The 15,458-nt window shown below is 39.6% G+C and overlaps 2 long non-coding RNA genes across 3 annotated transcripts in view; one reads left to right on the top strand and one right to left on the bottom strand.

Annotated features, from left to right (window-relative positions):
* Positions 1-15,458, top strand: part of LOC148652257 (uncharacterized) — a 75,753-nt gene that overhangs the window by 8,671 nt on the left and 51,624 nt on the right. The window lies entirely within an intron of this gene.
* On the bottom strand, positions 7,083-8,682 carry LOC148652261 (uncharacterized). The gene is made up of 2 exons (XR_015925061.1): positions 8,584-8,682; positions 7,083-7,316 (listed from the first exon to the last, which is right to left on the bottom strand). It is a non-coding gene; the product is annotated as an uncharacterized LOC148652261 (long non-coding RNA).

Raw genomic sequence — 15,458 nt, 5'->3', positions numbered from 1 at the left:
TACAAACTGAAAACTTTGTAGCTGATTCTTATCCATTATATTACAAAATGCAGTTATTCCTTTTGTAATCCATAATTTAAATCTATTATCCAATTTATTTGGTTTAAACTCTGTATCATAGGCGCACCATCTGAGTATCTTTATTGCCTCACCTAAATTATACTCTTTTGTGATCATATTCCATGTCCTTAATTGAAACTTTATCCATGGATTGAATATTTTTTCAGTAATTTTGTCTAAATTTCTATTACCTAATAGTGTCTGAATTGGGGGGCTATTTACAAGGGACAATTCAATATCTTTCCATCTGTCTTGATATTCTGGATTACAGGAATTAATGAGAGGTTTAACCTGAGATGCATAATAATAATCTTTTAAATTTGGTAAAGCCATACCCCCTTTATCTTTTGAAAGTTGCAATGTTTTGAAACTAATTCTAGATTTTCTCCCCTCCCAAATAAACCTAGAAATCATCTTATCCCATTCCGAAAATTGTTTTGTAGAGAGTTTTACAGGGAGAGCTTGAAATAGAAAGAGTAACCGAGGCAGCAGATTCATTTTTACAGATTCAATTATAATACCGAAATATCTTTTGGTAAATAGACTCCTAAATATCTCATTGAACTTTGGGTCCCACTTAAGGTGGTATTTGCCTTTTAAAAAATCAGGAGGGTTGTAATTAAAAGTTAGAATTTGTGTTTTTTGAACATTTAACTTATAGCCTGCCAGCAAGCCAAAGCTATCTAAGAGTTTCATTACTTCTAGAAATGAACTAGTGGGATCTTCCAGATATAATAAAACGTCATCTGCCTACGGTGCTATCTTTTGCTCATTACCTTGTATAGAAATACCTTTTATTTTGTTATTTTGTCGTATCCACTGGGCTTGTGGCTCTATATATAGAGCAAAAAGGAATGGAGATAAAGGGCAGCCTTGTCTAGTCCCTCTTTCTAAAGTTATTCTATCGGATAAATAACCATTTATTTTAATTTGTGCTGTTGGCTATCATATAAAGTTTGAATACCTTTAATAATATTTTCACAAAACCCAAACCTACCTAAAACCCTATAAAGGTATTTCCAACTAACAGAGTCAAAAGCTTTCTCAGCATCTAGGCTCATCAAAGAAGCTTCTAAATTATGTTGCTGAATATGGTTCATGATATGCAATGTGCGTCGAATGTTATCATGGGTTGTCTATTTTGAATATACCCTGTTTGATCATAGTGTATCAAATGAGGGAGAGTCTTTTCAATTCTTTTAGCCAGTATTGCTGTATACATTTTATAATCCACATTAAGGACTGAGATTGGTCTGAACGATCCACAATCCAATCTATCTTTCCCCTCCTTAGGGATAACTGAGATGATAGCCTCTCTCCATGATGGGGGCATTTTCCCATCAATTAATACCGAATTACAAGCAGAAAGAAGATTTGATATCAATTCAGCTCTGAAGGTTTTATACCATTCTGAATTAAAACCATGAGTTCCAGGTGATTTATTAGCTCTGAGGCTCGTAATCACTGAATTCAGTTCTTCTCGTGTTATAGTCGTTTTTAATATATTATTTGGATCTTCCGTAAGAGTTGGTAAACTGAGAGATTCCAGAAAAGTATCCATCTTTTCTTCACTTTCTGAATGGGGTTGTGTATATAATTTTCTGTAAAAATGTGTTAAAGTGTTTTGAATTTCTTCCCATTTATATAATACACCATTACAGTTCTGGTCCCTTATTTTATATATTGTATTATCGGTCTGTTGTTTTTTTAATTTTTTTTCCAACAGCTTTAGGGATTTTGACCCTGATTCATAACATTTTTGTCTAGTAAATATATATTTTTTTCAATTTCCTGTGTATGTAAGACATCTATTTTGTTTCTAAGCTTCTTTATTTCTTTCATGATTTGTGAATCCTGTTTTTCTTGATGTTTTTTCTCCAACTCTTTTAACTTTATAGTCAGATGATATAATTGTAGTTGCTTTACCTTCTTCTTATGACTGCTCAGAGCAATAATTTTCCCCCTTATAACTGCCTTTAATGTATCCCATATCATCTCTGGTCTCACTTCCCCATTATCATTCTCCTCCAAAAATCGTTTTATTTCTTGTTTTATCTGTTCTTTACATTGTGGATTGTTCAACAGACTTGAGTTCATCCTCCATGTTGTATTTTCCCAATTATTACTTAATCGTATGGACAATGACATAGGAGCATGGTCTGAAAAATTACTTCTACCAATATCACAATCTTGGATCCTATGTCTATCTCTCTTGTGTATAAAAAAATAATCAATCCTTGAATATTCCAAATGAGGGAAGGAATAGTGAGTGTAATCCCACCCACTTGGATAGAAATCTCTCCAAAGATGTATTATTCCCATTTCCCCCATCAGTACATTAATCTTTTTATACAGTGACTAATCTCTCTGAGAAGATATATTTGTAGAATCAAGCCTGGGGTTAAGACGCACATTCCAATCACCCCCACAAATCAGTATTCCTTGTGCATTAACCATCAAATCGACCATTTTTTAATAAAAATTAAAATCACTACCAGGTGGAGCATATACATTAAGTAATGTTAGTAATTCCCCTTCAATTTTTCCCAATACTAATACATATCTCCCCTCCTTATCTTTAACGTCTGTAAGCAACTCAAATTGAACCTTTTGAGATATCAGTATAGCCACTCCTCTCCTATGGCCAGATTTATATGAGGAGAAATAGATTTTTGAGAAACCCATTCTCCTTAATTTCTCATGTTCCAATACACTCAAATGTGTTTCTTGTAAAAAAGCAATATGAGCCCCTTCTTTCTTCATTTTAGACAAAATTTTACTCCTCTTAAGAGGGTTAAGTACTCCATTAACATTAAATGTAACTATTATAAGGTCTTGCTTGGACATATTTTATGTAAATGGTAAAACTTTCGAAATCTCTCCCATACAACATATGTTTCATATTGTTAAACATCCTCTTCCTATCATTTTTTTCTAATAATGCACCACAATCAAAAAACACAATAGACAAAGACATTAACCAAACAATCTTAAACAAAACTGTATCCATCTCCATCTCTTTCAGAGTACTTTCTTCCAACTGTGCGGTTCTTTTCAAACGAACCCTATGTGGGCTTCTCTCCTTTTTTTTCTTAAAAAAAAAAGGGGGAAGTCGATTAGGGAAATCCTCCTTCTCCTCTGGAGGAGGGCCTTTAAGTAGGGGGCAGTGGCAAATCCGAACTTATATTATAAAGAGAAAAAAAAAGGTGTGTAACCAGAAAAATAAAAAGTCACTCTGGTCGTAATCACCAAGTATCTGTCCCGACATGTACAAATTCTCTTAAAACATCGCAGGAAACTTATTTAAAAAATAAAAACCATTAACTATTAAATCACGACCAACTCACTGTATCAAATTTCATCAATCTTGCGAGGGGGGTCTTCTCCTGAAATTCTGTAATTTCTCCTGATATTGCTGTTTTGAGGATTGGTCTTTCCCAGGACTAATCCGTCTTCCAGCCTTCTGCCAAGTAAACAGTCGCTTGATGCTGCTGAATGGTATAGGCAGGTGCCGTCTTCGTAAAACACCCTCAACCTCGCTGGAAATGGAGTCTGAAATTTTATTTTCGGCGATTTCAGCTCCTTTTTTACTTCAGAATATTCCATACGTTTTTTTAGTACTGTTGGGGGGTAATCATTATTACCATAAAAGCGTTTGTTATTGTGGAATAGTTCTTTCTTTTGCCAAGCTTTACGCAACACTTCCTCTTTTATCTTGTAGCTTAAAAACGTGGCGACAATGGAGCGCGGTTTGGCGTCAGGGCCTTTAGGTCTCGGCGCTAACTGTCTATGCGGCCTTTCAATTCCCAGTTCCACGTCCTTCGGTAAATCAAGTTCCCCCCTTAGCAGATTTTCAAAGAAGGTGACAATGCAGCGACCCTCCGATTCTTCGGGGATTCCGTAAATCCGAATGTTTTCTCTGCGCGATCTTCCTTGCTGGTCTGTTAATTTAGTTTCTAAAGTAATTTGTCGTTGCAAGAGTTTCTTTATCGCAGTTTCTGTTGTTAAGACCCTTGTTTCCACTTCTTCGATCCGTCCCTCTGCTTTATCCAGTCTCTTATTAACCTTGCTCAGCTCCTGTTTAATATCCATAAGCTGCTCTTTATTATCCCATCTGAAGTCTCTAAGTTCGTATAATATTTTCTGAAGACTGGCGTCTGCGCCATCTTGTTCAGAGTCCGTTGAGCTACTTCGATTATGGTCCGAAATTGCAATTTCGACATTTTCCACGGTCGTTAGTTTTCTCCTGCTTCTCCTGACAGCCCCTTCAGCCATAGTTATTATTTTTTCAAACGTAACGTAGAAAAAACCCTTTTTCAAAAAACACTTTTTCAGGGCTTTTTTACAATGTTGCCGGGCGATCCGTATTTATGCTGCCTTTCCCGTCCGCATTCTAACCGGAAGTCAGCAGCAACATTTTTATTGGATTCTTGCAGATATTTATTTGTTTCAATACAATTCAGTGCAAACAAAACATTTTCAAAAACAGAATTTACAATGTCCTTGGCAATAACAGTGACCCTATTGTTGGGAATCTGAGATTTTGGACTTCTTTTTTCCAAAATGGAGATTTCTGCAGCTTCTGGGAGCAATAATGACTCTTTTGAGTTACTCTCATGTAAATTGTTACCCACAGGGGTGAAATCCCACTTTGTTTTTTCAATGATCTGAGATACTATCTGCTCAGCAATTTCAATGATTTTGGCTTTAGAGATCCCAAAAGCAATATCACTGTTTGCTCTTTCCATTCCCACACTTGATTCCGAGGAGTGAGACTTTAATTTGAAAGATGGGGGGCTACTGCCATTTGTTCTTTTCTTAGTCACTTTTGCCTCATCTCTCTCATTCTGCAGGGCATCAGGACTCTGAAGAAGGTAGTTCTCCTCCACAGATAAGCTGGAGGAGGGTGAAATCGTTTCTAAATTTTTCAGAATTGCTGACACAAAGTCACTCATTGACTGGTTATCCCCTGAAGGTGTTTCCTTCATGTCACTCATCTTATTTTCAGTATTTGCTTTGCAGAATTCACTCTTGACTTCTTGTAAGACAGTACTGATTATTTCTGTTGCCGTGACAGCTAACTCCGCCTCATCATATTGTTCTGAGTGGAGTCTCTGGGATTGTCCTATTACATGTAGGCCACCACCATGGCCACCCAGGAGTCTACAGGTTGACCCTGACTCAACAGCGCTTGTGAAAAAAGGCTGGAGTCTTCCAGAGACAACTTGTATAATCTCACTGGCAACCTCTGAGGCTACAGAGTCTGTCTGTGCTTCTAGATTAACACGCACAGTCTTTGGGGTGGGAATTCTTTGCTTATTTTCTGACAAAGCAGAGTTGACACGTTCAAGAACACCATCCACAAGTTCAGTGGCAAGGTTATTCGATCTGCAGCGGTAATCAAGACACCTAACGCACAACACTGGGGTTCCATCAGCTGAGCAGGAAGCTGTGCTTCAATGAGGGCTCTGCTAAAGACATCTTGTACTATACGTTCTGCTTTTGTAATTATACTTGACTTAGCGATTCCAAAAAGGTCCTTCAAAGGTTCTGAGAGGGGCTTTCCAGCATCTTCTCCTCCATCAGCAACCACAATCTCCTTCGAGGGTGTTCTGGATTTTAATCTGCAGGGTGTATTTTTCCCTGTTTCTTCTCCTGAACTACCCGAGGACGAGAGGGGTGAAGGGAAAGGAGTGGAGATCCAGCATCTCGTTGACTTGAAGCTACTGCTCCTACTCTGGGACTGCCATGTGGACCCTGACTCAGTACCAAGCAGAGAATGAGAACTCAGGGTGGCCTGTAGTGTCTCCTCACTACTGCTGAAGTAAACCGGGGACTCAAAGGAGCAGTGAGACACGCTCCTGCTCCTCTCTTCATTGTAAAGGGAGATGGCTGGAAGCAGCACTCTGATAATGGACGCTGCCACCCACGCCACTATATTCTCCGCCGTGTCATTAAGCTCTTCCGTTGTTATCTGTTTTAAAGCAATAGTACAAAAGTAACCACAGAGCACTAAAAATGTTCAATATACAGTACACCTATCAATATAAGACCTACTTTTACTTACTTGTCAGGGTTCATTGTTTCCCATGTTAACATTTAGAAATTTGCAACCAAATTTTGAATGCCAGCACAGACGCAACTAATACAAATATACTGTTGTCCATACAGTATAGTAAAAATCTATTATGGATATACTGTTGTTATGTATAGAAAAATATATACAGTACAGTATTTCTGATATATAAATGAAGCAAGAACAACAAGATACCAGTCTAACCAAAGAAATAGAATGGTCAGTATTGCATATTTTGCAAATGGATCCCTTAATTTATAAATAATTAAATGTGCAGACCCCTGTTTCATTCCAGAGGAGGCAGTGTCAAAGGGTTCTTTTGGCATCGAGTCTATGGTAGAAAGTGAAGTCACCCCCTTGGAACCTGGACAGCTTAATATTCTCTGGCAAAGAGGCACAGACCTTTGGCATAGTGGAATATCTCTGCTCTGAGGAGTGGCTATGTGGCTCTGACGACAGGGCAGCCACAATCAAATCCTAGTGGGAGCTGAGCTGAACATGTCAGGGAAGGAACCACTAAGCAACAGCTAGGTGGACTACATTTCAGGATTTACTGTACTGAAGGAACAAATTAACATATTTCTTTACATTTGTTCTTTAGTTATGACACTGTGCATTTTAACCTCAAGGAGCTATCTGGAAAAATAAATGCATCCATTACATTCAGACAAGCAGTGTACCTTACCTGTCCATATAAACTCTTCTCAATCACCTTTCTTTCACTAAAAAACATTATGATAAAAATTAGTGTGACATTGTTACTACATGGCCAAAATACTAACTAGATTTTGCAATATTAAACAATGGTGACTAATTAACAATATATAGGCAACTTTTCTAGTGGCAGAACAATTAATCTATTTTAAAGCACATTCCTGTGTAAAAAAGATGGCCTCCTAACCATGATGTTGTGGGAAATCCTTCAACCAAGGAGCAGGACACAGTCTTTGTGGATTCAGTTGTTTTATTGAGCTCAGTAATGACATGAATGCGCGTTGGGTCTGCCCCGCAGGACAGACGAACCGCAAGGGTTTCCCAGCTCTTATATACAGTATGATCTCAGGAAGTTTTGTTTCATAGCTTCATGTGTATTCGTCTTGCCCTTTGATATGTAGCATGAGTTGACCGGTTGGTCCTGTCTGAAGTCCTGTCCTTTGATGTGTAGCTGTAATTGTTGGAGCTGCTTAAGAAATGTTAAAACAGCCGACATATTACACAATGTGCCTGAACCAACACTGTAGTGTTGAATACAGATAAATTATATATATTTTCCATCTATGATATATATATAAGTGTTTTTCTACTTCAATGATTATGTTCGTACTTTTTCAATTTACCTACTGGATGTCTAAAACTTGCTTAGGTTTTTAACTTTAATATGAGAGGCTTATAAAATAAAAATCACCACAACAAAATAGCACATTGGAAATGATAAATCTTAAACTTCAAACTGCAACTGTTCCATAACACTTTAGCGAGTATGGTACAATCGTGTTCCTATGTGAAGCAAGATCACTGGTAATTTACATCATTGTGTTTTCAACAACAACTACTTAAACATGCGCAATGTATCTAACCAGTTTCATACTGGGTACCTCATAATTGACACATGACAAATACAGTTAAATTCAGAAAATAAATAGTAATTCTGCATTGAAATGTGCAGAAATATGTCATGTTTATGTTTGTACCCTGTTAACTTCACAGAGATTAGACCTTAGAGAATTTAAAGATTCTGTGAAACATGCAGTTTGACCAGAGATGCCCAAACCTTTGCATACAACTGTATGTTGCTGCTGCATCATTCAGGACAAAGCCCAAAATGCGTTTCCAATACATTTGATGACTTAGTGTTACTTAGTTGTTACTGCCCTCTGGTGGTTGTTGATTGAAACATAACATCCATTCAAACACGACCAGACATTTCTCCCATTGTCAATACTTCAGCAAAACTTCACATTTTATACCGGTGCCACAACATATTGTTAGTTATTATGATAGAAATTTGTTTTAATATGACTAAAATATTATTGTTGTAATGCAGTATAATCAGGGTTATACATAAGTTCAATACAACAGTTTATTTTTGCGAAGGTTCAGTTAGTGTATTTTGACTGCTGCTCTAGTCATCGTCAATATCAATATTCAATGTCAATGTTCTAGGCATTACAACAAAGCCAGTTTATGGTAAACTATATCTAGGATTTGGAAAAATGCACATGAGCTAACACAAAAATGTGCACATGTACTGTACTGTTAACAGACTGATTCATGCATTCGCAAAGAGAGAAAAAGCAATTTCATGAACTCAGCTGGTGAAGTGAGCTCAAAATAGAAAACAGTTCCTCTTTAAACATTTACATATCACCATACTAAAACGATTAAAATAAAAACTTTATGTTCGCACTGATGCTTAACATACCACAACTGCAGCATGTTGGATTTACCCATCAGACAGCTGACTGATCAGAGGGACTTCATGAAACCAGTTGGAATCAGTAGTCACCTCTTCAGTGGAGTCAGGTGAAATATGAACTGACCCAAGAGAAAAGAATTATTGCAGCATTAGAATTCTTATGGCATGCATAAAAAAGTGATCAATCCAATTAACATCCAAAATAGACAGAAAACATGTATTTATTCATAGATAAAATTAGGATGTTACTTGGAATTAAATCCCACAACACGCAGAATAAATGCCACACAGGTAGGTGCCCAAGGCTGGAGATAAACCATGGGCTTTGGAGATGCAGTGCTATAACCATGAATTGGAGGCACAAAACGCTAACAGAATCTGGTGCTTTGGCACCTCTATAGCATATCTTGGCATAGCCACCCTAGAGTAGACACACAATATAAGAGGTGCCAACATACCTTGCTCATTGTGGTCACTGAGGATCCAAAAAGTATTAGTTTAGGTTATTAATTTAAACCTATAGGTGGTCATCTTGGAAATACAACAAAATATAGCTGCAAGGTCAGTGTCGGGTCCGGAATTTGCATGAAGAAAAGTTCACCTTAAGAGGATGAATCCAAACATCCATTACTCCAGTACCTTTTTGTGCCTTCTAGCTCTGATCTCTTTCTTCAGCTGGGCCTGTCGCACCTCCCTCTGGGCATCTTCCTCTATCCTCATCTGTAAAGCTCTCTCTCTGATTTTCCACATCTGTAGAGCCGTCAGTGAAAAGGCAAAGCAGATGACAAACAGCAGAAAGCTAGATTGTGTTGAGCACAAAACAGCTACGCTACAAGACATTTATATTTATATATGTCACCTGCTTATAGGTGGTACATTAAATATTAAGGATTCTGTTAGATCATGTGGAGCTGAATCTCTCCCCTTTTTACAATCTAGCAATTGAGGCCTTTGGGCATTTTTCAGCATATTACAGTAGGAGCATTCAGCAGCTGAATGTGGTCTGGGAAGCCCAAAGACAAAATAACTGGGAAAATAACATACCATACAGCAATGTACAGTGAGAATGCGAGAAAAAAAAAAACAAGAAACATGATTAAGCTGATGTAGAAAACGATGAGGCTAAATACTATATATTGATAATGCTGTTGATTTGAAAGCTGATAAATTAATGAAAGGGGTGAATAAACTATGTGTTTTAAAAGTGAGTTAAGCTACAGTGTGGAATGTGAAATGGAAATCTAATAAGTAAATTGATTCTTAAAATGTAGAGAGCCTTGCAAAAAATATATGTTGGTGCTTTTAGAAAATATATTTCAAGGATGTGACCGCTACGGGCAGAATTTTAGAAAAAAGTGCATCAACAAAGTGCACCCTGTTTAGGTTACTTTAGAAGACAATGTACCAAAACAATATATGCTGTCTGGGTCATTAGATTAGCCGAAAGTAACTGATAAGCTTTGAAAAAGGGCGGAGCGGTGGCTCTGTGGCTAAGGATCTGCGCCTGTGGCTGGAAGGTTGCCCGCAGCCGGCAGAGGAATCCTACTCCGTTGGGCTCCTGAGCAAGGCCCTTAACCCCAACTGCTCTAGGGGCGCTGTACTATGGCAGACCCTGTGCTCTGACCCCATGCTCTCTCCCTGTCTGTGTGTCTGTGTGTCTCATGGAGAGCAAGCTGGGGTATGCGAAAAGATAATTCCTAATGCAAGAAATTGTAAAGGGTTAATAAAGTAATGTTATAAATATATAATAAAACAAATCTAGTGGTGCTTCTTCTTTTGTTTATGATGTAATCTGTTTTGTCTTAGGGAAAGGGGAAGTGTTGAAGGGACAAAGTGCTGAGCTTTCTCTTACAGCGCAACATCTTATTAAACCCTGTACTGCTTGTAACAAATTGAGTCTCTGATGCACTTTGCAGAGTGGCAACAGGGCTCCCAATATTGCAATATTGAAATAAAGACCTTACTCAGGTGAGAACTCTCTCTTGTGGCTTCCTTGAAAATTAATATTTCCATGACAATTTGGGGGCTTGTCCGGGATCACAAACCTGAGCGCGGACGGCTGCTGAAACTCCATCTGGACCCGGACAATTTTAGCAATTTGGACGAACCTAGGGGGATAAACTGTTTATCCTTCCAGAGGTGCGTCTGGAGAATTGGCAGCTGTCTGACGTCAGTAAGTGATCCTTAAAAAGTTAATAGTTTGAAAAGCGAGCCACAGGGGTGTTCTCTTCGATAAGTCAGGGACTTACAGTATAACGGGTCTGGGACCCGGCGAGTCTGGGACTCGTGAAATGAACATATCTTAACACAGACGTGTGGTTTTTGCTCTGCGGAGTAGTTAATGTGATAAGGTTCTAAGTAAGGCACCGATCGGTAAAAATGGGGAATGAAAATTCAAAGACGAAAATGGGACCGAGCAGTCCAGCAAAAGTACATGTACGACAAATTCAGAGACGCAGGAATAGGTGTAAACGATTATAGCCCGGGTTAGAGTCCCGGCAGAAGGAAAAATGTGTATCTTCATGAACTGTAAAGCTAGGGTAATAGGTGTAAGGGAACTTGCACATAAATTATATATGATAATTAGGGGCACATAACTATGAAGGATCTTTGTAAGTGAATCAGAATGGACAGAGGAAAGTGGAATTAGGAAAAAGAAGTTTCCTGAAGAACAGGAAAATTAGAAGAGAAGTAGAAGAAAGGAAAGAAAGTGAATTGGAAATCTCCACCGAAATTAGAAAGCGGTCCGGAGCCAAAGCCTTTTCACTTGTTCGTGAAATGCCAATGTGCACTTTTCCAGGTCCAGAAGGAACTCCAGCATATGTACATTGACCTTGGTCTCCTAGTGAATTATTTGCATTAGTCAAGTCTTTTCCTAAATTGCCTGATGATCATAAAGAATTTAAAAGAAAGGCAAGCCTTGTTCTTGATTGTCTTAAGCCTAATTACAGTGACATAACCTTGTTGGTAGATCACATTGTTCCTAAAGGTTTACAATGTCCTCTAACAAGGAGGAGGCAGATTGGCGGATACATGACCCAAATGATGAAGTATCCATCTAAATTAAACCACACGGAAATGGAGAGGAAAAGTTAGGCGGCTGCTTCTGAAAAGAGGTAAGGACTCCTCTTTTCTAAAAAGTCCCTTGTCCTCTCCATGTTGCTGTGGTGGGTTCAGGGTTTTTCTGAAGCTGAAGCGAGTACAACAGAAAAGTGAGTTTATGGTGTATGTGTTTGTAGATGCCTGTTTTGTGAAGGTGGGGTAGAAAAAGAGGGATGGCTGAAGGAATAGCGTCTCGCCCTGCCTGTGCGAAAAAATCCAGGTGCTGCATCCTGGTACATGACTGCAGTATGGCTGAAGGTAGTAACTAGAACTGTACTCGCAGAAGAACATGGTTGTGTGTTTAAAGCCAGGATTTGGAACCTGGTCCGTGTTCCCGAATTGTGAGAGTTCGTCAGTTTGTCTCGACTGGGGGATTCCTCGGGGCGCGTGGGAGACGTGAAAATGGTTTGGTGTGAAGAAAAAAAATTAGATTAATGCAAAGTGAAACTTAAAAAGAAATATGGACTATCAGACGGAATTTAGCGCTGCAAATGGGAGGTAAAAAGACTCCCAAGGAGGAGAAAAAGGAGCCGCCAGTTTGTCGCAATTATTGTGCGACTTTAATATTATACCAAGATATAAGACCCCTTCAAGAAAATAACGTGGACTGGGATAAATCCCCTGATTGGGTATATCCAGATGGGGGGTGAGTTAACTAGCCCTGGGGGAAAGGGGGGCAAGACCCCAAAGACAAAACTACGAACAAGCTGGTGTGCAGTTACTAAAAAAAAGGGTGTTTTTTGGAGAAATTGTAAGAAAGAGGCTTGATTTCACAATTAAAGAACATGTCAGAAGCTGAAACGAGAGCCATGCGTGAACTAACAGATTTAATCTAGTAAACCCCTTTGTAGCCTTCCTAAATTTATCTCTGGGTTTAAATAAAAGTGAAATAATCTTACAGTGTGCGGGAACTGGGGGAGACAGGAGCACAGCTGTCCTGTTTTTAGACTAAAACAGCATAAAGATGTGATATAAAGTTTTCTAACAGGTAGCAGGAGGCTACAGGAGAAGGGGGGGCAAGGGTTGTGTTTAAAGCAGATACAAGCTGTCACAGTTTGCCTGGCAAAAGATGTACAGTTTCAACTACTGATGTGGGTGGGGGACACCCCAGACCTATTGGGCTGGGATGTCCTGCAGCATTTATAAGGAATTCCTGTATGAAATAGCATTTATGTAAACTAACTCAATAGAGTTATGTGATATTGTGATTGTTTTACCTAATGAGGGAATCCATAAGGCCGGGCTACTCCAAGTATTAGATCTTCAGACGAAAAAAAGGAGTATAAAACCAACTACATGATAAAGCCAGGGTGAATGCCCTCTCAGAACGAGCTCGTCTGGTGACGCATTGGCTTTAGGGGGTTAGTGCAGTGTAAAGACAAAATTGCCTTGACCCCTGTAGCAGAAACCGTTTTTAATGTTTTGAAACAAGCTCTTGCAGGCACTGGCCCTGGACTGGATTCCCTCAGACGGATCATCTGTATGTAATCTGTATGTAAGTGAAAGAAATGGGTTGTGAGCTGTTGTGCTGGTACAGGAGCATGGAGATAGGCATCGTCTGGTGGGTTATTATTATTCAGGACCCCTTGATGCAGTGGCCAAGGGGCCGTGTTTATGTGTTGTGCAGGCTACCTGCCTGGCTGTATAAACTGAATAATCTGGTGTAAAACTAGCAGACCGAATGAAAAGATTTAATTGAAACTTGTAAATATGCGAAATGGAAAATTGTAGCGATTTATATAGACTCTATTTTTCTATTGTTCCACACTGCTGACCCTTGATTGTTCTCCCTTCCCCATTGGCCCACCATCACTCCACTGTTTCAGTATGATGTCATCATTAATTAGCTCTCAGCCAATCAGAACACATCTTGTTCACTATTTAACATGGAGGCTTTCAGGAAGAGGGGGCCTTTTGTTTGACTTTGGTCCTGTTTCGCTTCGCTTCGCTTCGCTTCGCTTCAGGTTATTGCTTCGGCTTCGTTTGTTGGTTTGTTTTTCTTTGTATGTGTGTGTATTTTCGTATAGCTTCGGCTTTGTTGTTTTGTTGGTTTTTTGTTAGTTTCTTTGTACTTTCGTTTGTGTGTTCATCCTTGTTTTGTCATTTCCTTGCCCCAGTGTTACATGTTCAACTTTTGTGTTCTTTTGTACCCTGCTCCTGTTTATTACTCTTGTTCTCCCTTATTTGTCTTCCTGGTTCACTTGTGTTTTTGTGTGAACTTTTGTATATAATGTTAGTTTAGGTTGTTGGGTACACTTTACACACTTAGTTGATTTTGTATTATTACACTAGGTTAGTACGGGTGAGTGCCATTTGTCTGGTATGGTTTTGGGTAGTCAGTGCAGGTTAGCTAGGGTGTTGAAGACGCCGAAGACCGTGTGTTTCGGGTTTTCTTTTGTAGTCAGATTAGCTTTCCCTCACTGTCCTAGCCAGCTACATTTTGTTTGTTATTTTCTTTCCTTTGGCACCACTCTAGTTTCTTACCCTTGTTATCACGCTTCCTAGTCCCTCACCAGAATCCCCCTGCTTCCAAAAGAATTATCCTAAATGTTACACCCCTTTACCCCTAGACACTTGGGGTTGTAACAATATACATTTGGTGTATGCCACAATATTGGATGGCGGTGAAGGAATAGGGATTTCCTCTACACGGCAGGGACTCCAGTTAAGAATGCTGGGTTTGTCTCTGAACTGTTAGAAGCTTTGCAGCTACTGACTGAAGTAGCTGTGGTAAAGTGTAAATCACATAATAAAGAAATGTTTCCAGTAACTCGAGGGAACAACTTTGCAGATGCAGCTGTCAGGTGAGCAGTACTTGTAGAACAGGAGTCTGAGACCCCTGTGAAACCTCTGTTAGTGAAAAGGGGACAGCTACATAAAAATATTCAGGCTCTGAAGCAGAGAAAAGGACATGGTTAGAAAAGAATGTGGTGCTCCCAGCACACTGGACGCCCTGCATGCCCTCACAGCCTAATGCCTTTTGTAGCTCGACAAATGCACTCTGTCGGGCACCTGGGTGTGAGAAATGGTGTGCCGGTTACCCAAAACTGGGTGAGAACCGGGTTTGAAGCAGTAGCCACTTATGTGGTATCTCAAAGTGACGCTTATCAAAGGAACTCAACTCAACAGTTCAGGTGCGGGTGCTACATCTCAAAAGACCTGCTCCTGAGGAACCTTTCATGCACTGGCAAATTGACAATTGTAAAGGGAAACCTTGGCTCTTATAATCTGTTCGGTGTGAGATGGACTGAGATCACCCTCAGTCTGCTGGAACAGTGGAATGAAGGAACAAAACTCTGAAAGATCGACTAGACATCAGACTGAAGGAACGCCATGGGATGCGGGCTGGATCAAACAGAACTGTGTAACAGAGCCTGTTTGATATCATCACGGGCCAATCAACGAAACTTCCTGGAGGGACGAATTTGGCTAATGGGATGTTGAATTTGCTGATTCTCTATTGTAGTATTGTAGGTTGTTAATTGAAGTGGTGGACAGGTGCTGGACGCTTGGAGACCTCCAGTAGAGGGAAGATATGACCTGATACCTGGCGAGTGGGTGTGGGTGAGGATGATATACCCTGCCAGATGTTGCAACCCCGCTGGGGAGGGACCATATCAAGTGCAACTGACTACCGACTCTGCCATCTGAGTGACAGGATGAGATCGCTGGATCTACGCGTTGCACTGACACCGAACCACTGCACCAGAGACTGAGTGAACATTAATTATTATATTGTTACTGTTTCTGTGTTTGTCGAGCTTCCTGAGGGGGGGCGACAGTGTGGGTATTAAGTAAAAGGAG

The sequence above is a fragment of the Lepisosteus platostomus genome, chromosome 11 (assembly GCF_059453375.1).
Source record: "Lepisosteus platostomus isolate fLepPlt1 chromosome 11, fLepPlt1.hap1, whole genome shotgun sequence".
In the NCBI taxonomy this organism is placed as follows: domain Eukaryota; kingdom Metazoa; phylum Chordata; class Actinopteri; order Semionotiformes; family Lepisosteidae; genus Lepisosteus; species Lepisosteus platostomus.
The sequence above is the reverse complement of the archived record's forward strand: the minus strand, read 5'-3'. Positions and strand labels throughout refer to the sequence as shown.